The following is a 23,591-nucleotide window of genomic DNA, read 5'->3' on the forward strand; positions in this document are numbered from 1 at the left end:
GTTAAATTTAAATTAATTAAGTACTATGTATAAAATATATAACGTGTTTAGTTTTACACTGAGAGATTTGAGAATAAAGTACAACTTCGATCAATCTTAAAGTCATTTTAGTCACTTGACAAAGAATTTTTCTTTATTTGTGGATTCAAACGATGTACGTCAGTTTAGTTTTATTTCTATGCTAGTTAAAATAGAAGAGATGATAGTGAACATCTCTGTTTTTGTTGCTCAGCTCTCATTCTCTCTGTCCTCCTGGTAGCAAACTCACAGTTTTATTTAGCGAACAACACTCCTTTATTCTTAGTCCATAGAGTTCAGTTCAGAAATCACCCCTTTTGGCTCCTGGCCCTTTGGAACTGCATTGCTTTGTTCACTTTCACTCAGGAATAACAGGAATCCAATCTAAAAAAAATAAAATTCAAGGAGATCTTTTTCTGGAACTATTGAAAGAAAGGCACGATTCTTCTCTCCTGAGCATGTTAGTAATGAGGAGGATGTGGGCCTGGAACTACTTGAGACAATAAGAGGAGCCTGAGAATAAACCCAATGGAGAAATAAGCAGAGATGGAGAGAAACCAAGTTTAGACGGCCTTGAACAAGTCCTTGGATCAAACTGTGCCACAACCTGCTCTCATCTCTACAGATGCGTGAGCCAACAGGTTTCCTTTTTTGGCATAAGTCAGTCTAAGCTGAGATTTCTGTCATGTAAAATCACAGGAGTTCTAATCAATTTATGTTCTTTTATCAAATAAGAAATTACATTTTTCATCATCCATCTCTTCCAAAAGAAACAGATAAACTCCATACATCCCACTTACTCTATAGACTATGTGGTTAGTCACTGTTTGACCCCATTGTACCAAAACCATGCATTGTATAACTTTCAAAGGTCTGATAATAGGTAAAATAGACAAATAGCAAACTCTGATACTGCTAAGTCTATATGCATCTTTAAAAATGTCCATTTTCTGTTATTTAAAACAGATCTATATATATATTTTTTGTTTTGTTTTTTTCTCCTATTCTTGTGCTTTGTGTTGGTATAGGAAGGTGGTATCTGCCCTAGTTTATAGGAATGTGAAGGTGTAGAGGCTTGATGATTCACCTGAAGTTAACAGGCATGTATAGGCATGACTCTGTACATAAGACATGACCTACATATTTCTAGACTGACTGGATAAGTCTTCAGGGCAAACAATCCCAAATTAAGCAATACACATCAATGGAGTTTTGAAATAGAAACATTTTTAATTTCTTTGTCATAAAAAAAAGATTTCTAGCTGAAATGTCTTGCTATTGCATTTGGAAGTAAGTTGATACAGTAGTCCTTCTCACACAGACGTATTATCGACATGCATTACACTAGAATATTTATTAGCAGCATTCATTGAGCTGTAAATCACTGAGGAGGTCCAGGATTAGCAAGATATTAATGTTTAACTGCATGAAGATTACCATTAATTTTATCTTTCCAAGTATTACAGTTTATAAAGACAGTCACATAATTTCAGCTTAAATGTCCCTTAAGTCATAATTTGACCATAACTGAATCTTGCTGTTAACCGAGACTTTATAGAAAAAAAAAATCAATCAGAATTAACAAAAGCCTTAGTTGGCTGTGATTATGTTGAATACTAAACCACTCAGGAAGTACTTTGGACTTGGTATTCTCATTGCAAGATCTAGTCTGCTGTAGATTAAATGCTTAGGTGCCTCCAAATTTTTATATTGAAAACCCTAATCCTGGCTGGGTGTGGTGGCTCATGCCTATAATCCCAGCACTTTGGGAGACTGAGGCGAGCAGATAACCTGAGGTCAAGAGTTCAAGACTGTCCTGGCCAAAATGATGAAATGCCACCTCTACCAAAAATGCAAAAATTAACCAGTCATGGTGGCACGCACTTTTAGTTCCAGCTGCTTAGGAGGCTGAGGCACGAGAATTGCTTGAATCCAGGAGACGGAAGTTGCAGTGGTAGGAGATCATGCCACTGCACTCCAGCCTGGGCGACAGATGCGACAGAGTGAGATGCTACCAAAAAAAAAAAAAAAAAGAAAACCCTAATTTGGAGGTTGGGACTTTGGAAGGTAATTAGAGTTAGATGAAATGATGAGGGTGGAGCTCTCATGTTGGGATAATGCCCTTATGAAAGGCTCTCTATATGTATCATGTCAGGATACAGTAAGAAGGCAGCCATCTATAAACTAGGGAAAGGGCCCTCACCATGAACTTGACCATGCTGGCAGCCTGATCTCAGACTTCTACCCTTCAAAACTGAGAGATATAAGCATTTGTTGTTGAAGCTATCCAATCTATGGTACTTTGGCATAGCAGCTCAAACTGACTGAGATATAGACCATACAAAAACAAATTATGTGTCTATTAGAATGTTTACGGCTGCAAGCAAAAGAATACCCAATTAATTAAACGTGAATTAAATAAAAAGTGTTTATTATCTGATATAAAAAGAAGTACGGAGTTGGTTGGTTTGCGTTTTAACTTCTGTCAAGGTGTTATTAAGGACCAGGGTGTTTTTCTGTTTTTTCCCTCTTTCATTCTTAGAGCTACAAAATAACCACTGAGCAACATGCATATCTTCACACAACACATAGAAAAGCAGTAATAAATCTTATGTATTGGTTATGAAACTCTTTCCTAGAATCCCAGCACATCTGTGATGAGTTCCCTTGACCAGCACTGGTTTATACATTTAGTGGAATGCATAAGCTGGAATAATTTTTGGAGAAGTGAGAGTCTGATACGTTCATTGTCTAGAGAGGGCAGAGAGAAGAGAGAATTTGTATGTGAACCACTGGTGTCTAAATTTTCAGACTGTCTTGCCGTCTGATTGCTTTGCAGACAGTCAGAAATAGCAGCTCTTTGCCAAATGAAATAGTATATTAGAATCCCAAGTTAAAGATTGATGGGTTTGCCTTTGAGAAAGGTAGAAGGGAAACTTCCACTGAAATCCTTCTTTTTTTTTTGAGACTCTTTTTTATCTAGAATTTGGATTCTACCTAGACAGTAGGTCTACAAGCTAAAGAAACCCTTCCTAGTTTGATCTGTTGTCAATAAATGCATCGTTTTGCATTATAATAGAAACTATGCTCTTAAATAAATGGGCATGCTTCCTTTCATTCATTGTTGTAATTTTCCCTTTGGGCCCTGCTGTTGTCAAAGGCCTATGTGTGTTTTATAAATGGAGCTCTAGGCTATTGTGCTATGATAGAAATCTACCTTATTTAATAATAGGAATCTTTTCTATATTCAAGACAATATAAACATAATTATGTTGTTTGGAATGCCCTATTTCTGACATGCTTCTTATCCTGACAGCTGCTTTGCTTTTAAGCTTAAAAAGTTAATATTCAAGTAAGCACACACATACAGACACACACTAAAACAATAACAAAACTCTAAAAAATGCCAGACCAAAGCCTATTTAAATTTATAATATTTAAATATTAATAATAGAGAAATTCCTTTTTCTACATTCATTGCTTAACATTGTTGAAGCATTGCTTTGCTACTTTTACATTTTAAATACGATGCAATTAACATTTACTGAGTTTCTAAAATATAAAAGTCATTATACTGAGTTCTGTAGGGACACAACTAAATAAATTTGCTTTTTATAAGAAATTAATCATCCACAAATGATATAGATCAATATGCAAATAACTTTAATGCAAGGTATCAGCCATGTACCTGAAGTTTAAACAGTGACTATGGTAACAAGCAGTTAAGCTTCTCTGGCAGGATCTGGGGAGGTTTTATGAAGGAGTAATCTACAGGTTTGACTTTTAGGATGGGCAAACAAAGGAAAGTAGGACTCTTGGCACTCCAAATTGTGAGATCTAAACAAGAAGGAATGCAGTGCGTATCATGAGGTAAAAAAATGAGCGGTCATACAGTCAGACTATAAAGTCAAATTGGACTAAAGCAGGCAAGGGACTTGAAATATGGACTTGGGCTGGTTTGAAAGTAATACGAAACAGGATGGAAGCAATACTAAGCTGCTGAATATTCCTGGCCATAGCCAAGGCACGATCGCTTGCTTTAGAACTCCCATACCTCTGTCTGCAAATCACTAACCTTTGTTGAACACTCTGTTCTAGTCAACAATCTAAGTGCTGCAATTGTACTGATTCATATTATCCTTAGAAAAACCCTGTTAATCACTTACTACTATAAACTCACATTAAAAATCAAGAAATGTAGACAAGTAGAGATTCAGAAACTTGCCCAAGTTCTTACAACTTGTCTAAGGTCACACTCTTAATTACTACCTCTGTGAATGAGAAGAAAAATAATTATTTCTTCTTAATAAACAGTATTTACATATTTTTATTAAAAGAAAAAAGATCATAAGTCAAAGTGCATATTTCTTATGTTAAAATTATTTGTCTAATGACAAATTTTCAATATAAACTTCAATTCCTGTAATTCCCTCCACAAGAAGAAATCTCATAGAATACTTAACAATACTGCATTAGTTATAAATATTGCATCTGAAAAAGAAAACTGGAAGCCATTCAGAATATTACAACATTTAAAGTATTTATTATTTAAAACAAAAAGGAAAAGGCTTTATTATACTTATTTAGTGGATCCATGGAACACTGGAATTGCAAGGGACTGAATTAATCATTATCTAGGCCAGAATTCAATCTGGCTGCCCTCAGATATTATTTATTTGCCTGCAAAGTGATGTATTTTCTGCTTCAAATTAATTACATTTTCTAATTTTTCTGAATATTGAATAAATTCCATTTTTCTGAAACAGAATTAGTTGGCAATTAAAAAAGAATTGGAAATTCCATCTAAAAATATCTATTTCCAGCATCTCATAAAAGATGAAATGTGGTGCAACGGGGACCACCCATTCCTATGACAGCAATCAACTAGAGCTGAGTACAGACTGGTTCATTCGGATGTATTCTGTACTACCTGATTAGTCAAAGATCATGTGTTGGTTTTCCATTAATACATAACCAATTACCATAAACATAGCAACTTAAAACAATACCTATTTATTAGCCTTACATTTTCGTAGGTCAAAAGTTTATAGTAATTTGTTCTCCACTTCATGGGTGGCATCTCTGCTAAGGATCTCACAGGGCCACAGTAAAAATGTCAGTCAGGCTGGGCTCTTACCTAAAGACTCTAGGGAAGAATCTGCTTCCAAGCTCACCCCGATTGTTGGCAGAATTCTGTTCCATGTGGTTGTAGAACTGAGGTCCCCATTTCCTAGTTGGTACTATGTCAGGGATCATTCTCAGTAATTATGGGCCACTCTTAGCTCCTTTCCCCATGTCCCCTTCATCTTCAGAGCCAACAGTGGAATATCTGTCATGTTAAATCCTTACTTATTTATTCATTTATATTTTGAGATGGAGTCTCAAGCTGTCTGCCAGGCTGGAGTCAATGGCATAATCTCAGCTCACTGCAACCTCCGCCTCCCAGGTTCAAGCACTTCTCCTGCCTCAGCCTCCTGAGTAGCTGAGATTACAGGTGCCCGCCACCACGCCAAGCTAATTTTTGTATTTTTAGTAGAGATGGGAGTTTCACCATGTTGGCCAGTCTGGTCTTGAACTCCTGACCTCAGGTGATCCACCAGCTTCGACCTCCCAAAGTGCTGGGATTACAGGTGTGAGCCGTTGCGCCCAGTCGAATCCTTATATTTTTAATCTCTCTGAATTTCCCTTCTACAACCACCTAGGAAAAACTGTCTGCTTTTAAAGGGCTGATGTGATTAGTTTGGCGGTCATGTGACTAATCTTTTTTAAGGACAACTGATTAGTAACTTTCATCCGGCAAATACTTTTGATCATGTAATATAATAAGATTATAGGAGCAACATCAGTGCTGATATTACGGGACCATTTTAGAATTCTGTATACAGTAGATAGCAGTGGTCTTCTTGACTATTGTAAATACAAAAGTACCAAATGTACATGAGTATGTAGAGTCATTGAAAGTCTTGTAACTGGAAGGAGATATATTGGTACCGCTATGCTGTAATGCTATTGAATAGAACATGTGCATGCATGCTTTGTAACACAGAAATCCTGCATCCAGGTACATGCTCAATAGAAATGTGCATTTAATAATATGCAAATTAGGACTCACAGCAAATGTTCTATGATTGTGTAATATCCCTTATAGAAAATACAGAAAATCCTCCTTTAAGGGACCCCTTATAGAAAATAATCTCATTTTCTGAATATTATAATTGACTTATGGACAGTGTCAACATTGTAGTCTTTGGCCATCTTTTGAATATTTTTGAGGTCTTCCATTTATAGCTGACTGTATTTGCCTGAAGTGCATTAAGGAAGACCCTTGGAAAAATTCTATAAATGAGATTTGAAACTTAACGCTATCATATAACAATTGTTTTATTTATTTATTTATTTATTTATTTTTTGTAGGAAGTAGATGACACATTTCAACTTTGGGTATTGTCTATTATCTTAGCTAGGTATGTGAAAGTCTATGCACTCCTTCCCAGAGATAGGCTATGTGTTTGCCTAAGGGAGGAGAATATGTAACATCTGAAGTTCTTTACAGAGAGTCCCTTTGTCTAGAAATTATATTTGCTTGCTTTTTTTCCCCTAAAGAATTGGTGAGACACATGTCCCTTGGTATCTCAAATAAAGACAGAAATAAAATATGATTGGATGCTACTTATAAGCCACTTATTTCAGTTCTGACAGAAGGAAGAATAATGGTCAGAACACCTGCTCTTCTCTGTTGCTGAAAGGTTGACCTGGCAGTGGCTCGTTTTAGGACGTTAGACAATATCCTTATGTGTTCTCCGTCCCCGGCAAGGTGCGTACTCAGGATCAATAGCAGTTATGAAGATCAGTGAATACCACCTTAGATGAAAGCTTTCAGCAGAAAGGAGAATGTGTTGGCATTTTATGTGTTAGGAAATAAAAGCAGAGGGAAATCATTACGGTGTCTCTGATATTTTCGAAGTTATACCTTATTGCAATTAAAATAAATCATAGGGTAATCTTGGACATAGAATATAGATAGCCCTAAATTCAGCGGGTCCTAAGACACATATACAGTCCATTGTTTTTCCTTTTTCTCCTTTTACCTAGTATACAATGTTAACTTCATAAGATTTTTTACGTCAAGAAAAACATCATTCGCATTATACTTCTATTTAAACAATATTTGTCTTTCTGCTTTTCTAGAGCTTTTCCCAATTTAAGAGACTTCTGTTGAAATTGCTATATATAATTGTACCTATCATTATTACATTTGATAGTCATTAAAGTTGTTAACAAATATTGCTAATTTGTTGTCTTCTCTCCTTCTTGGCACAGGGTAGGATTTTACTTTTCCATCAGTGAATACTTCACTATGTGCCCTTTTCTTTCTATGATGCCAATTGGGAATAGAAGCTCCGTCAGCCTGGGCCACAGAGGAAGTAAGATAGTTATGTAGAACAGAAGTCCAGCCAATTTACAATAGATGTAGCATAAAAAATATTCCTGTGTTGAGGTTTTTGAGTTCTTATTGTAGCATATCCCAGCTATCCTGATTTATCCATGGTCAGAACAGTTTTGAGACTCCTTCAAGCTTGTCAAAATCATTCTGTGATTTCAATTGAAATTCACTAGCACATGCAATTTGCATGGACAGAACAGAGGTTTACAATGTTCAAATGTTAGGCTTTTGTTTGTTTTGAGGCAGGGTTTCACTCTGTCACCCAGGCTGGAGTACAGTGTCACAATCATGTCTCACTGCAACCTTGAGCTCTCTGGACTTTGGAAATCCTCCCACCTCAGTGTCTTGAGTAATTGGGACCACAGGTGTGCACCACCATACCCGGTTAATTTTTGTACTTTTTGTAGAGACAGAAATTTGCCACATTTCCCAAGCTGGTGTTGAATTCCTGGGCTTAAGCTATCCTTGCGCCTTGGCCCCCAAAGTGTCAGGAGCGTAAATCACCACACCTAGGAAAATATTAGTTTTTCACTGTTAAATTATGTGATTACTTTTCTATCATGCCAAACATAACATAACTGAACTTTAAGTTCTCTTCAATTTTTTTTTCACATAGGAATGAAATTTGACTTTCAATAAAAATAATAATTTTCTACTTCATCAATACTCTTTATGAGTTGGTTGTTTTGGGGAAGACATACCTAGTAGTCTCCCCATCTTTTATGAACTTGTATTCTAAGTTATAATAAACACTAAAGGCATTCCAATTTTATGCATGCCTTGTTGACAACATGCATATTCTGCAAACATATTTTGCTTGTTAATGTGTAACAAACTGACACTTGAATTTGAATTGCTCTTATTCTTCTGCCCACCATATAAAACATGTTCACAAATCAGCTGATACATTTTAAAGTTTGTTAATGTTTTCATTTAGTGCCAGTTTTAGATTCTGAAAATGGTGTACGATGGTTCTCAGATGAGCTCTAAAATAATACCTACATGGAATTTGGCATACTAGAATGATTAATTGATTATAATTACTTTCACTTTATGTAGACAATTGATTGTGAGTTTTGATTGATTAGACTCAAATGCAGATGTAGAACTTCAAATGTCTAAAATACTTGGTTTTTCCCATAATCTATTGGAAAGTCTTGCAAAAGCCAGGAGAGGGCTGCTGCCTGGTTTTCAAGGGGCAGATACTATGTTGGCGAATTCACCGGAGTCCTTGAAACTGGTAAATAACCATTGAAAATCAGTTGATTTTTTTGTAATAAGCAAATTAACTGTTACGTGGACCACAATATTGATGGAAGAACCATCTCATTCTGGGAAACAACAAACAAAAAGTAGATTTGTTTGTAAACATAGAATTAGAATAGGGACAGTTTGCTGTATGATTTAAATGTGTAATGGCTTAGAACTAACCCCAATTATTTTATTTACATAATGATAAAAATACTATTGTCAATTGGCCTTGCACACTAGAAAGCAGTTGACTTAATATTTAATTTGAATGTTTGCCTTCATGCTTCTCTTTTTGCATAGCTGGTGCTACTACCAACTTCATTTTGATTGATAGCTACATTTTAAAAATATGTTCATATCAGGCCTGCATGGTGGCTCACACCTGTAATTCCGCCACTTTGGGAAGTCGAGGCAGGCAGATCATGAGGTCAAGAGATCGAGACCATTCTGGCCAACATGGTGAAACCCCGTCTCTACTAAAAATACAAAAATTAGCTGGGCATGGTGGCGCGCACCTATAGTCCCAGCTACTGGGGAAGCTGAGGCAGGAGAATCACAAAAATATATATATGTATGTTCACGTCTTAAGCTTGGTTATAATGGGACTTACGGGTCTGAAGAAACTTTTTTTTTTTAAATGTAACATTGTTTATCTCTGTTTAATCTCCTCTGAATGGATTTGACAGTGAGACTCCCCAAGATATTTCCCTTATTTCCAGACTTCTGACTTATCTCATTTAAACATTCACTTACTGATAATAGTAGGTGTTGCCTGGGTAATAAAGACAATGGTCATATGTTCAACTTTCTTGATAGCTTGTTTTTTGTTTTTTTATGTAAGCAAATTTCTATTAGTCCTGTGAAGCACTTGCCAATTGTAAAAAAATCATCCATCTGTGAATATTTGTTTTATGTTTCTTTCATTTTTCCCCTTCATAATTTATTTTCACTTAGCACAGATGCTCTGTAAAGAATGATATGAATTCTTTTGCAAAGAGGATGCTGTTTGAGGTCTACATCATCAAATGCTCATTGATTCCTGAAAGTATCATCGTCAACTCAATCAGTAAATTTCACTTAAAAACATACAGGAAAGGCAATTTGACTTTGAGTTCCAGTGGAAAATGAACACCTATTTAAAAAATTGCCATCTACCATGAATAAAGTATTTTGTTTTTAATCTGGTCTTTTTATAAGATTGTCTCTATTTCTAAGTTGTGATTATTCATTTACAATTCTACATGAACACATTACTTTGAGTATGATATAAATTTTTGGAATTTTCCAGTGTATTATTTGCTTTTAAAATTGTTCCTTTCATAACAGCTAAAAAGAAGAGAACAAACAATTGTTCCTCCATATTCTTGGAATATTTTATCTTGCAGAAGCTGTGATATAATCTTGTACTTCTTTTTTCTTTGGCATTCTGATATGATTATTCAACATTTTATATATGTTGGGCTTACAAAGAAATCTTTAGATGATCATACTGACCTCTATATAAGACTTCCACTTTCTTTGAGCTTAAATATTAGGCAAATTCTCTTGTTGATTTTACCCTGATTTATATTTCTAAAGAATCCCATTTTTGCAAGAAATTAAAAGATCAGAACAATAAATCAAAGAACTGCTACTAAAGTTAAACATAACACTTATTATTTTTACCAGCAATGTAAAAAGGTGGCCTTTTCTAGTTATTCTGATAGATTGATTTGAACAATCTCAAAAACTGATATTGAGGCTAAAATAGAATAATGCAAACATTGAAAATGCTTCATTCAAGAGCAGTAGCACTCTGACTCATATAACATGCATGTATTGAGTTACTTTACTGTGTAAAGGCCAGAAAAGCAATACAGAACTGATCCCCAATGTACTACAAGTCACCTTGGTAGAGGCATGGGATATACAGAAATCAGATGACAAAAAAAAGTTGACATGATAGTTCAATTGCATATTTATATCTTTTATTTTTAGCAAATGAGACGAACAAATAAAATTTCCAGAAGATCAGAGTAGCAAAGACACTTTTTGAAGGTAGTTACGCTTAGGTAAAAGTCACAGGCTGGCAGCTGTGACTGTCATTATTTAGCAGCATCCTAACAACAGAACCTGCCTTTTATTTAGCACCATGATGGTTTTCTAAGCAGGGTTCCTTCAGTCAGCCAGAAAAGTCACATCTCATTTGGTAAATACTAACAAAAAATTTGTTTCTCTCCAGGTCATCTGGTGGGGTACTTCCAAGATAGGCGGTGAATAACTATTTGTTTCATTGTTTTACAATAAAAGAGAGCTTGGAAGATTGTAATTTTGAGAACATTGAGTGAAGTATGTGCTTTGTTCATTTGTTTGAAGAAATACTATTTCAGGTTATAGGAAAGGGTTGACTTTGTGTATTTTTTTTCATAGGTCACTAAAAAATTGCTGGATGACAAAGAATAGCTGCCTAACAAGTCACATTTTGACAAAACTCAATGGTAATAGGATGAAAGGGAAAATGGATGCAATAAGATTCATTAGATTGAGCCATATGAAATAGCTGATATAGACCATATTTAACCTCAAAAGTAGTCATTTAAAATTGAGCAACCAAATAATTAGAACTCATTTTGTCTCATTTTTGTCTGAAGCCCTCAAGACTGGCAGTAAAGCAACAGATGTCAATTCTCCCAATTCAACCCTTTCCAAGAAAGGTGTTAGCTCTTTTAACCAGGATGGGCTAAGAGATGGCTAAATTGATTTTGCCTGCAGTGATCACCCACCTCCAACCATAAAAGCATGGAGAAAGAAAATTAATGGAGAAGGCTTCTTTTAGAGAATGTGGGAGACAGTTGTGCGTTCTTTCTTCCAGGCGTAGGAGGAGAATGGATTCCTGCTACACCTTAAGTCCAGTGGAAAAGAGTCATAAGGCAGCCCCCATCTCAACCTACAGGCTGGAGGGAGCCTTCCTGGAAGCATTTTGAAAGGAAATTAATCCAAAACAATTCTTGGGTGATGGTCTATCCAGGGCCTGAATTGTTGTGGGTTCCAAGCCTTAGAATCAGTCAGGCACCCTGTGCATTACAGTATATAGTAGGAGGCTGCAGCAAAGGAATCTAAAGACTCCCATAAAAGCAGATAGTGAAAAAATCAGGTTGGGACATATGCCAGTCTCACAGGACAGGACATTAATTCACAAGTTATTTAATACTGCTGTTTCTCTTTAATCTCTCTCCTTGAGTCCTGTCTTAGAGAGATTGCATACTTGAATCTGTGGCTAATTATACAATGTAAAAGCACAAAAATAATGACACAGCATAAGCTGGGTTGCCTTGCCTAGGCTAAGGTTCTCTTTCATAACCTCTTGCTTTTGCTGTCACTCTCATATTTGTTCTTGTTTTTCTCTCTCACTATTACCTCTTTTATTTTTGTATTTGATTCTGAGGTATTTACTAGGTCACCCCTTCCTATGGGAAGTTTAGATTCCAAGGCATGGAACGAGATTGCCACTTCTCTGTTCAGGCTATTAGATTTCTACCAGCTTTCCAAGCCTTGCTTAGGTGTCTCCCCTTTCACCTAAGCTCTAGGAATTCCCATTCTCCCACTAAACAACTCACTCCACTACCACTTCTCTTTTCCCCCAAGGTTCTTCTATGGACAAAGAGAACTCCTTATCTTCAGAAAGCTTTATATTGCCCAGGCTTAAGTAAAACAAAATACTCGTTGATTGTGATGACCTTTAGGAATGGCAGCAAGGGATATCCAGTAAACTTAATAAAGGCAATATTCAGATGATTTCTTAATGTATATAGATTCCATATCAGTGCAGTTCCACATAGTAAGCACAAAATATTTTTTGTCTTTTCAGATCTGGTGGCAATACCTCACACAAGCCCTTGGACTTTACTTCTGAGTTATTTATTACTGTGACTGATTCTGCACATAATTTTGGATTCCATCTTCCCCATGATTCTTAGTTGTCACCATTGCAACACATCTGAAAATGCTCTATGTTGAATTCTACTAAAAACAGATATAGAAAACACACTCGCACACATACAGCAAATTGCCTAAAAATTCAAGAGAATACGGTCTCATGGCTAAACATCTGGCTTATTGCTGGGAAAAAGGCAAAGGAACAACCAATACTTTTATGAATAAAAGGATTTTAACAGAAGATACCTTTAGAACATTTTTTTTCCACTAAATGATAATGCTGTCAACAATTCACTCATGTACAGAGAAAAGAGTGTTCATGGATGGAGACACCTGCTACTCCAAGAGCTGAGGGTATCTGCGTCTTGGCCCATCTGTAACCCATTCCCAACAGTCAAGTCTGGATGCTATGCCTTAGGGATTATTACCAGGACTGGCTTCATTTAAAGTTTCTAAAAGAAACCTGAAAGATGAAGTGCCCCATAAAATCTTCAAGTTCACAGATGACACTAAGCTTCTCTGGGTAATTAAGTGTCAAGCTGATAAGAATAAACTGCAGAAAAATCTTTCTTGCTTGTGTGTGAGGTCAGGACACAGAAGATGAACAGCACTATGGGAGTGTGAATATGGTAGAATAAGAAAAAATAACCATATTTATATCATGATGACTCTTGAGCATCAGTGATGACACATAATAAAGATTTGTGAGTCATTATTATCTTCTCTTTCTGGAGAGCTCCACCTGATGTCTATGGTGGCAAACACAGTTGCTATTATTCTGTGAATCATCAGAGATGCTGCTGCAAATATAGCAGAAACATCAGTAATTCAAACACTTTCGTAGGTGTTATTTTGTTTAATTCTCAAAACAATACTGTAAGATGACTTCTAGTGCCTTTTACAAATGAGGAAAGTGAGAGTTACGAAGTGACTTATCCTTGCATCAAAGCATAGGACTCTGCAATTGGTTCTGGTTGCTGTACCAAAAGAAAGTGAATTGAAAAATATTCATAAATGGACATATAAGTAAGGACAAGAACCAAAGAGAGGAAGAGATTTTTAGAAGAGCATATACTTTATCCTTTTTTAAAAAGAAGAAATCCTTGATCTGGAAAAAAATGATTTGAATACTGAATGTAATATGGCTTGAATAAAGTTCTAGAATTCTAGATTTAATTAGGAAATACCATGATGCTTAAAAATTATATATTTGCTTGCAAGGGCTGCCTTAACAAAGTACCACAATCTCAATGGCTTAAACAACAGAAATTTATTGTCTTACAGTTTTAGAGACTAGAAGTTCAAAGTCAAGGTATCTGTAGGAGTGGTTCCTTTTGCAGGTGATGAGGAAAAGAGATGTTACCTCTTTGAATTATGGAGACACTTTTTCTCCTTATGGCTCTTCACAATATTTCCCCTCTACACATATTTGTATCTAGATTTCTGTTTTCTCTAAGGACACCAGTCATACTGAACCAGAGCCCTCCCTAATGACCTTATCTAAACTAATTATATCTGCAATGACCCTATTTCCAAATAAGGTCACTCTGAGGTGTTAGGGGTTGGGACTTCAACATATGAAGTTCGAGGAGACACAGCTCAACCCGTAACAAATGGCAAGAAAGCACGACAGAGTGGGTGATGCATTCATGAAAGTTATCGGTATGAGTAAGAACAAGACCTAAAGGCTTTATATGCAAGTGAAAAATAAAGCATTGAGAGAACAATAAGGTAATAAAGAGATGTGAATGTTTATGGGAGGAGAGTGTGCGTTGGTCTTAGCGTTATAATCTTGTAGGGTTGTGGACAACCACAGAGATCACTGTGTTTCTGCATAGTCGAGCCATATCTGGGAGAAAGTCTGTGCTCTTCTCTCCTTGCCTAACAACAACACAACTAATTGATTTAGCCTAATATGATATTTGTATTCAAATTCATTTCTGCCAGTTATTTATGTTTTTATTTTTATTTATTGTTATTTTTGTGGAAATGGGTTCTCCCTGTGTTGCCCTGGTTGGTTTTGAACTGCTGAGTTCAAGCAAACCTCCCGTCTTGGCCTCTCAAAGTGCTGGAGTTAAAGGTGGGAGCTGTCTGCCTGACCATTATGCCAGTTATTAATATTTTTATCCCAGAAAAAGATTGAACCCCAAATATTTAAAAATATGGCTCACCACAAAACCTAAATAATCTCAACTCTTCGATTTTATAGTGAAAACTTCACACTTGGCTTTCTCTTTCAGATAAAATAAAAGCAAAAACACTTCAGACAAGTTTACACTAGATACTTTAGTAGTGATAGTTTCTAAAATGAGCCTCAATCACATTTCTCCATGAAATTGAAGAAATATTTCAATTAAATTTTATTTTATTTGGGTTATAGTCAGCCCCATACTGCAATGTCACATATTATATATGCTATGAAGGCCTGAGAGATGTTTTAAGGTATGTAACATATCAAGGAAATTACGACTAATCTTTACTGTCTATAAGTAAGAGATAAAGAAAAAATAAATTTTTATATATTTGTTACTGTGTCCATCCTCTCTGGATGTATCTTTACTTAAAAATGACCCTCAATTTAGTCTTGATTGTAATGACAGCTTATGCATAGGCCTGCATTATGACTATTTTTTATTTAGGTTATTGGCCATGAATTTATGGCTCATAAGATGTCTCCATAATTATTTTCATTTTATGCTAATCCTCTGAGTCTGTAGAAAAATAGAACTGGTCATTTCCTTCTCTCACCCTTGAGTTTTCTGGCTTGTCTCTAGAGTGCCAAATAGCTGGAGGTTGATTGACAGCTTTGGCAATGTCAATGCAAACACCAGGCAAATCTAACTAGTGGCAGAGAATTGATCAATACAGTACTGGCACCCACAGACTTCTTGTCAATGGCTTACCTAAATTGACTTCTGCTTTGTAGAGTGGGAAGAACATTGAAATGTAGACACTGGTTTGCAATGCCCTTTAAAAGAGAAGTGATTACTTGAGACTAGGCACTGAATGGAATTTGTATTTGGCCTAAAATACATGAATCCAAGAGCATCAAACAGAGAGAATTGCTGTGGGCAAGGAGCAGTGGTACAGACTGCTCTACCAAAGGTCACTACCAAAGGTCAGGGTAGAAGGGACTTTACCTTCACGTTAAGATGATAGGAAAGCTTTCTTTTCGATATTTAAAGGAGGAAATACAAGAATAAGACTTCTTTTTTTAACTTTCTATTTTTAATTTTTTTGGGTACATAGTAGGTGCATATATTTACAGGGTACATGACATATTTTGATAAAGGCATGCAATGAGTAATAGTCACATCATGAAAAATGGGGTATCCATTCCCTCAAGCATATATCCTTTTTGTTAAAAACAATCCAATTGTACTCTTTTAGTTATATAAAAAATATACAATTAAATTATTATTAACTGTAGTTACCACATGGTGCTATAAAATACTAGGTTTTATTATTTTTTCTAACTATTATTTTTGTACCCAGTAGCCATTCCCATCTCCCCCAAGCCTACTACCTTCTCACTAGTCTTCCCAGCCTCTAGTAACCATCATTCTACTTTCTGTCTCCATGAATTAAACTGTTTAAATCTTTACCTCTCACAAATAAGTGAGAACACATGAAGTTTGTCTTTCTGTGCCTGGCTTATTTCAATTAACATAATGACCTCCAGCTTCATCCACGTTGCAAATGGCAGAATCTCATTCTTTTTTATGGCTGAATAGTACTTCATTGTGTCTATGTACCACTTTATCTTTATCCATTCATCTTTCGATAGACATTAGGTTGCTTTCAAATCTTGGCCATTGTGAAAAACGCTGCAACAAACATGATATCTCTTCAATATACCAATTTTCTTTCTTTGGGGTATATATCCAACATTGGGATTGCTGGATCATATGGTAGCTCTACTTTTAGTTTCTATAAGGAACCTCTTCATTGTTCTCCATAGTGGTCTTAATTGTTCTCCATAGTGGTTGTACTAATTTACATTCCCACCAACAGCATATCAGCATTCCCTTTGCTCCACGTCATGGTCAGCATTTGTTATTGTCTTTGGATAAAAGCCATTTTAAATGGGGTCTTATTGTTGTTTTTGTTTGCATTTCTCTGATAATTAATGATGTTGAGTATCTTTTCTTATGCCTGTTGGCCATTTGTATGTCTTCTTTTGAGAAATGTCCATTCAGACTTTGCCAATTTTTAATTGGATTATTAGATTTTTTCCTATTGAGTTGTTAGAGATTCTTATATATTCTATTTATTAATCTCTTGTCAGATGGATAGTTTGCAAGTATTTTTTCCTCATTCTGTGGGTTATCTCTTCAGTGTTTTTGTTTCATACTGTACATAAGCTTTTTAACTTGATGTGATCCTGTTTGTCTATTTTTGCTTTGGTTGCCTGTGCTTGTGGAGTATTATTCAAGGAATCTTTCTGAGCCCAGTGTTCTAGAGAGTTTCCTTGATGTTTTCTTGTAGTAGCTTCACAGTTTGAGGTCTTAGGTTTAAGTCCTTAACCCATTTTGATTTGTTTTTTGTACATGATGAGAGATAGGAGTCTTGTTTCATTCTTCTGCATATAGATATCCTGTTTTCCCAGCATCATTTATTAAAAAGACTGTATTTTCCCCAGTGCATCTTCCTGGCACTTTTGTCAAAAATGAATTCACTATAGGTGTGTAGATTTGTTTCTGAGTTCTGTATTCTGTTTTATTGGTCTATATTTCTGTTTTTATGCCAGTACCATGCAATTTTGGTTACTATGGTTTTATAGTATAATTTGAAGTCAGGTAATATGATTTTTCCAGTTCTTTTTGCTATGATATCTTTAGATTTTCTGGGTCTTTTGTGGTTCCATACAAATTTTAGAATTATTTTTCCCATTTCTGTTAAGAATGTCATGGTATTTTGATGGGGATTGCATTAAATCTGTAAATTGCTTTAAGTAGTATGGACATTTTAACAATGCTGATTCTTTAAATCTATGAACATGGAATATCTTTCCATTTCTTGTGTCCTCTTTAATTTCTTTCATGAATATTTTATAGTTTTCATTGTAGAGCTCTTTCACTTTTTTGGTTAAGATAATCCTAGGTATTTAGTTTTCCATATAGCTATTGTAAATAGAATTACTTTTTAAATTTATTTTTCAAATTGTTCACTGTTGGTATATATTGATTTTGTATCCTGCAAATTTACTGATTTGTTTGTTAGTTCTAAACAGTTTTTTGGTGGAGTCTTTAGATTTTTCTAAATATAAGATTATATCATTTGTAAGCAATGATAATTTCACCACCTCCATTCCAATTTGGATGTGCTGTATTTCTTTCTCTTATCTGATTTATGTAGCTAGGACTTCCAATACTATGTTGAATGACAGTGGTGAAAGTGGGCACCCTTGTCATGTTCCAGGCCTTAGAGGAAAACCCTTCTGTTTTTCCCCATTCAGTATGATACTAATTATGTTCCTGTCATATATGGCATTTATTTTGTTGAGATATGTTTCTTCTATATCCATTTTTATAGGGTTTTTTCATAAAGCAATGTTAAATTTTATCAAATGCTTTTCCAGCATAAATTGAAATGATTGTATGGTTTTTGTCCTTCATTCTCTTGATGTGATGTATGTATCATATTGATTGATTTGCATATGTTGAACCATCCTTGCATTCCTGGGATAAATCTCACTTGGTCATGAGGAATGATCCTTTCAATGTATTGTTGCATTCAGTTTGCTAGCATTTTGCTGAGGATTTTTGCATCAATATTTATGAAGTTATTCACTTATAGTTTCCTTTTTTGAGATGTCTTTGTCTGGTTTCTGTGTCAGGATAACACTGACCTCATAGAATATGTTTATAAGTACTCGTCCTTTTTTTTTTTTGGAATAGTTTGAGTAGGATTGTTATTAGTTCTTTAAATGTTTGGTAGAATTTAGCAGTGAAGCCATCAGGTCCCAGGCTTTTCTCCATTGGACGACTGTTTATTATGGCTTTGATCTCATTACTTGTTATTGGTCTGTTCAGGTTTTGGATTTCTTCCTAGTTCAATATTGGTAGGCTGTGTGTGTCTAAGAATTTATCCATTTCCCTAGATTTTCCAATTTATTGGCAATATTAATAGTTTCTCACAGTAGCCTCTAGTAATTCTTTGAATTTCTGCAGTATTAGTTGTAATGTCTTCTTTTTCATCTCTGATTTTATTTGGTTCGTCTTCCCCTTTTTTTCTTTGTTAGTCTGGAAAATAATCAATTCTGTTTATTTTTACCAAAAAAAAACCCCCAAACTTTTTGTTTCATTGAGCTTTCATATTGTTTTCTTCATTTCAAATTCATTTATTTACTCTCTAATCTTTATTATTTCCTCCACTAATTTTGGATTTGGTTTGCTCTTTTCAAGTTCTTTAAGATGAATTATTAGGTTATGTATATGAAGTTTTTCTTCTTTTGTGATGTTGGCAGTTACAACTATACATTTTTCTCTTAGTACTGCTTTCACTGTATCCCATAGGTTTTGGTATGTTGTGTGTCTATTATCATATGTTTCAAGAAATGTTTCAATATCCTTCATGTATTTATTTATTTATTTATTCATTTATTGAGATGGAGTCTCTCTCTGTCTCCAAGGCTGGAGTGCAGTGACATGATCTTGGCTCTCTGCAACCTCTGCCTCCCAGGTTCAAGTGATTCTCCTGCCTCAGCCTCTCAAGTAGCTGGGACTACAGGCATGCACCACCACACCTGGCTAATTTTTTGTATTTTTAGGAGAGACAGGGTTTTACCATATTGGCCAGGATGGTCTTGAACTCCTGACCTCAAGTTATCTGCCAGCCTTGGCTTCCCAGATTGTTGGGATTACAGGTGTGAGCCAACATATCGGGACTTCAATTTCCTTCTTAATTTATTTGTTGACCTACAGGATATTCAGAAGCATACTGTTCCATTTTTTTTTTCCAAAATTCCTGTTATTGACTTCTAGTTCTGTTGTGGTCAGAGAAGATGCTTGATTTTTTTTTTCATTTTTTGAATGTTGTAAGACTTGTTTTGTGACCTAAAATATTGTCTATTCTTGAGAATAATTCCTGAGCTGAGGAGAAGAATGTGTATATTGCAGCTGTTGGATTAAATGTGTAAATAGCTATTAGGTCCATTTGTTCTACAGTGTAGATTAAGCTTAATGTTTCTTTTTCAATTGTTTGTCTGGGAAATGTGCCCAATACTGAAAGTGAGGTATTGAAGTTTGCAGCTATTACTGTATTGGTGCTTATCTCTCTCTTTAGCTCTAACAACATTTGCTTTATTTATCTGGGTGCTCCAGTGTTGAGGGGAGATATATATATACATATACACACACACACACACACACACACACATAATCATTATATTCTCTTGCTGATTTGACTCCTTTATCATTATATAATGATATATATATAATATCATGATATTTTTATTATGCCTTCTTTGTCTCTTTTTACAGTTTTTGTCTTGAAATCTATTTTATCTGAAAAGTATAGCTACTCCCACTCTTTTATGGTTTCCATTGGCATGGAATATCCTTCTCCATCTCGTTATTTTCAGTCTATGTGTATCTTTATAGGAAGAAACACACTTCCAAGAAGTGTGTTATAAACGCATATCATTGGGTCTTGTTTTTTTTTCCATTCAGTCACTCTATGTCTTTTTGTTGGACAGTTCAGTCTCTTTACATTTAATGTTATTATTGATAAGTAGAGACATACTCCTGCCATTTTGTTATTTATTTTCATCTATCTGGTTGTCTTATCCATATTCAAAGACCCTTGTGATTATACGAACCATGTAAATATCCTAGGATAACTTCCTTATTTTAAGGTCAGCTGATTAGTAAACTTGTTTCCATCTGCCACCTTAATTCCCACTTGCCAGGCAACCAACATATTCACAGATTCTGGGGAGTTGGATATGGACATCTCTGGAAAGCCATTATTCCATTCACCACCGTGACTCTCTCCTTTCCTGAGCCTAGAAGTTTTATTCAGGAGAACCTGTAATCACTCTTCTCATATTTCAAATGCCAACATCTTGGTTTTATTTAGTATGACAAGTTCCCATCTAATAAAATCCAGTGTCCTATTCTCCATGCCAGTACAGAAGCATAATGTGGCACTGTTCCAGTCAATGAATTACAAGGGAAACACCACTGAATATTCCTTCGAGAAATTTTGCTTTCCTTGTAATAAGTGTCACCCCTTTCTCTCTGCAGCATTACTTTAGAGTCTAGATGAAGTATAGTCACCTTATGACTGACAATGATAGGAATGAATACATCAGAATTTCTGCATTAAGGATAAGAAGTAAAAATAAGCAAAGAGCCTTGGTCACTGATGACATTGTTTAGTTGCTGTATTGTATCAGTTTAAGGCTTGCCTGTGGTCTTCCTGTACTTGTGAAATAAATACTATATACTTAAGTCATTACAGTAGGATATTTAGTTGCTGGTTGCCAAATGAAATCTTACTTACTAGCCTACATGAGAGCAAGAACCTTCTCTATCTTGCTTACCCCTTTGCTTCTGAAGCCCAGGGCAGAGGAGAACATACATTAGGTACTTAGTAGATGTTGGTTAAAATTCTCTAGAGATGTTCACTTTTGACTTATATTTAAATGATAAGTCAAAATTAACCAGTTTAAGAAAGGAGAGCATGTAAATCATCCCAAAGAGTACTTGTGTGTCCTAATGTGACAGTAAGCTTGTTGTATTCAGGGAACTAACAGAAAATAGTACGGGTGTGAAATGAGCAGGAAAGGGAGCTAGATAAGCACGGTGAGATCAGCTGGCAGTGAGATCATGCACTGAAGGTCAGGGTAAATTTTTTTTTTTAGTTCTAAGAGCGTCGATCAGTGAAGGACAAATTTTAGTTGAGGTTATCATATTTATATGTTTGAAAGCTCATTTAGGATGCCATGAGAAGAAAGGTGGGTGGTTAGTTCAAGAGAGATTAGGAGGGTATGAAAATCCTCTAAGTGAGAGATGATGAGAATCTTATGTGGTATGGTGATCCTGGAAATGGAGAGAAATAGATGGACTGGAGAGACATTAGAAGTTGAGATGACAGGACCTGGCATTTGACTAGATGTTGGGGCAGGAGAGGAAAGAGGTTGTGTTAATTCTAGTCTCTGGCAGTATTATGCGGGGAGGATCTGTGACAGCAATATCCTGGCATTTCTCTGCTGGAGATAACTTTCTCAGAATTCTTTGTTGAATGTTCCAAGTTAGTAAGTGCAGCACTATGACATAAACTTGTAAATGCTTCAGAGTCCAGGATGAGGTACAAGTGACGATGAGTGGCTGGAGATAAAGCTGCCCAGATACAGGGCTTGGCTGACAACCAGGGCTATGAAAAGCATTGTAATCCACCTAACAGAATTTGTTTATTTTTTTATTATCTCCTTATTGAGGGCACTGTTTTAGGAGCTGTGTACATGAAGATGAATACCGTGATTTCAATAACCTCAGAATCTAGTGAGGAGTTTCTCACGTGATTCATGAATGGGTCACAGGTGAGCTGAGCTAAAGACCTGTGCTAGATCTCAGGACAACCCAAGCAACCTCTTCAACTTAAACCAGTGTGAGGTGCACATGGAGTGTAATTTCTACATGTATTCTGTGGAAGATTTTGGAGTTCACTAGTCCTGGAGACAAGACAGACAAATAAAGATAATAGTAATAATAACAACAATATGACATAATGATGTAGTAAGAAAATATAAGGTAATAAAACATACCAAGGAGATAGTTTAGGTGACATTTTAAAAGTAAGTACTCTTCATGAAGCTGGAAGAATTGATACCCGTTCTTTTAGGAGCTTCAAACCTGAAAATTCTTTTAGAGTTTGAACTGTAAGATTCCTCATTTGTTTTTTTCTGTAACTATTTTCCAGGCAAGATGACATGAGACATTTTCCATCGTATTTCATCGGCTGATGAATTTTAAATATACAGTAGTCAGAGAGCAGATGACAGTGTAATGATGTGTCTCTGTACCATTTCTCCCTCTGGGTAAGAAGTGAATATGGAGAGGTGATATAGCTTCTCGTTAAGTTGAACTTGGGCGGTTCCTGAAGTGATATCATGCTCTTTCAATTATTTACTTTCTTCTGCTTATAATATAAGCTATAGTTATCTGGGAGGCTTCCAATGCTTTTAAGCAAAAAGTGATCGTTTTATATCGCCTAAAACTATGTTTTTGCCTGTGAAATTATTTTTCTCCACAGATTTGCTTGTCTATCAAATAGCATTGTGTTTTAATTTTTTGTGGATAAGCACTTTATTAAATCTATATGCTTCTATTGTTTTGCTCTTTGTTTTAGTTCAAGGAAGAATTTGGAAGGTTAAGTAAAAGGCTGTTGGTTAAATCCAGCTGTACTGCTACTGCTCCAGTACAACTGTTCCACGAAACTTTCAGTAGATTCCAAAGAGTTTTAACTGTGATTTAGAGCTGAATTGAAATAAATAAGAGGATCTTCTGAAGTGATTGTAACAACTGAACTTGAAACTTGGCCTAGAAACTCATTTGGTTTATTGAGTCACTAAAGATTATAGTGAATATGAAACTATTTAAAATAGAATCAATTATACCTTATTACTGCATCAGATTTTGATTAAAATAACATCCAGATATGCTGACCTGTTCTCAAACTCCTTGAAATCTCTGGTGTCAGCCACTGGGAACAATGTCAAACTCCGTCACTACCTTTTTCTTTCTTTTCTTTTTCTTTTTTTTTTTTTTGAGATGGAGTCTCGCTCTGTCGTCCAGGCTGGAGTGCCTCCCGGGATCTAGCAATTCTCCTGCCTCAAGCCTCCCCAGTAGCTGGGACTACAGCCGCCACGCCTGGCTAATATTTTGTGTTTTAGAAGAGACGGGGTTTCACCGTGTTGCCCAGGCTGACCTCCAACTCCTGAGCTTAGGCAATCCAC

The sequence above is a fragment of the Macaca mulatta genome, chromosome 2, assembly GCF_049350105.2.
Source record: "Macaca mulatta isolate MMU2019108-1 chromosome 2, T2T-MMU8v2.0, whole genome shotgun sequence".
NCBI lineage: Eukaryota > Metazoa > Chordata > Mammalia > Primates > Cercopithecidae > Macaca > Macaca mulatta.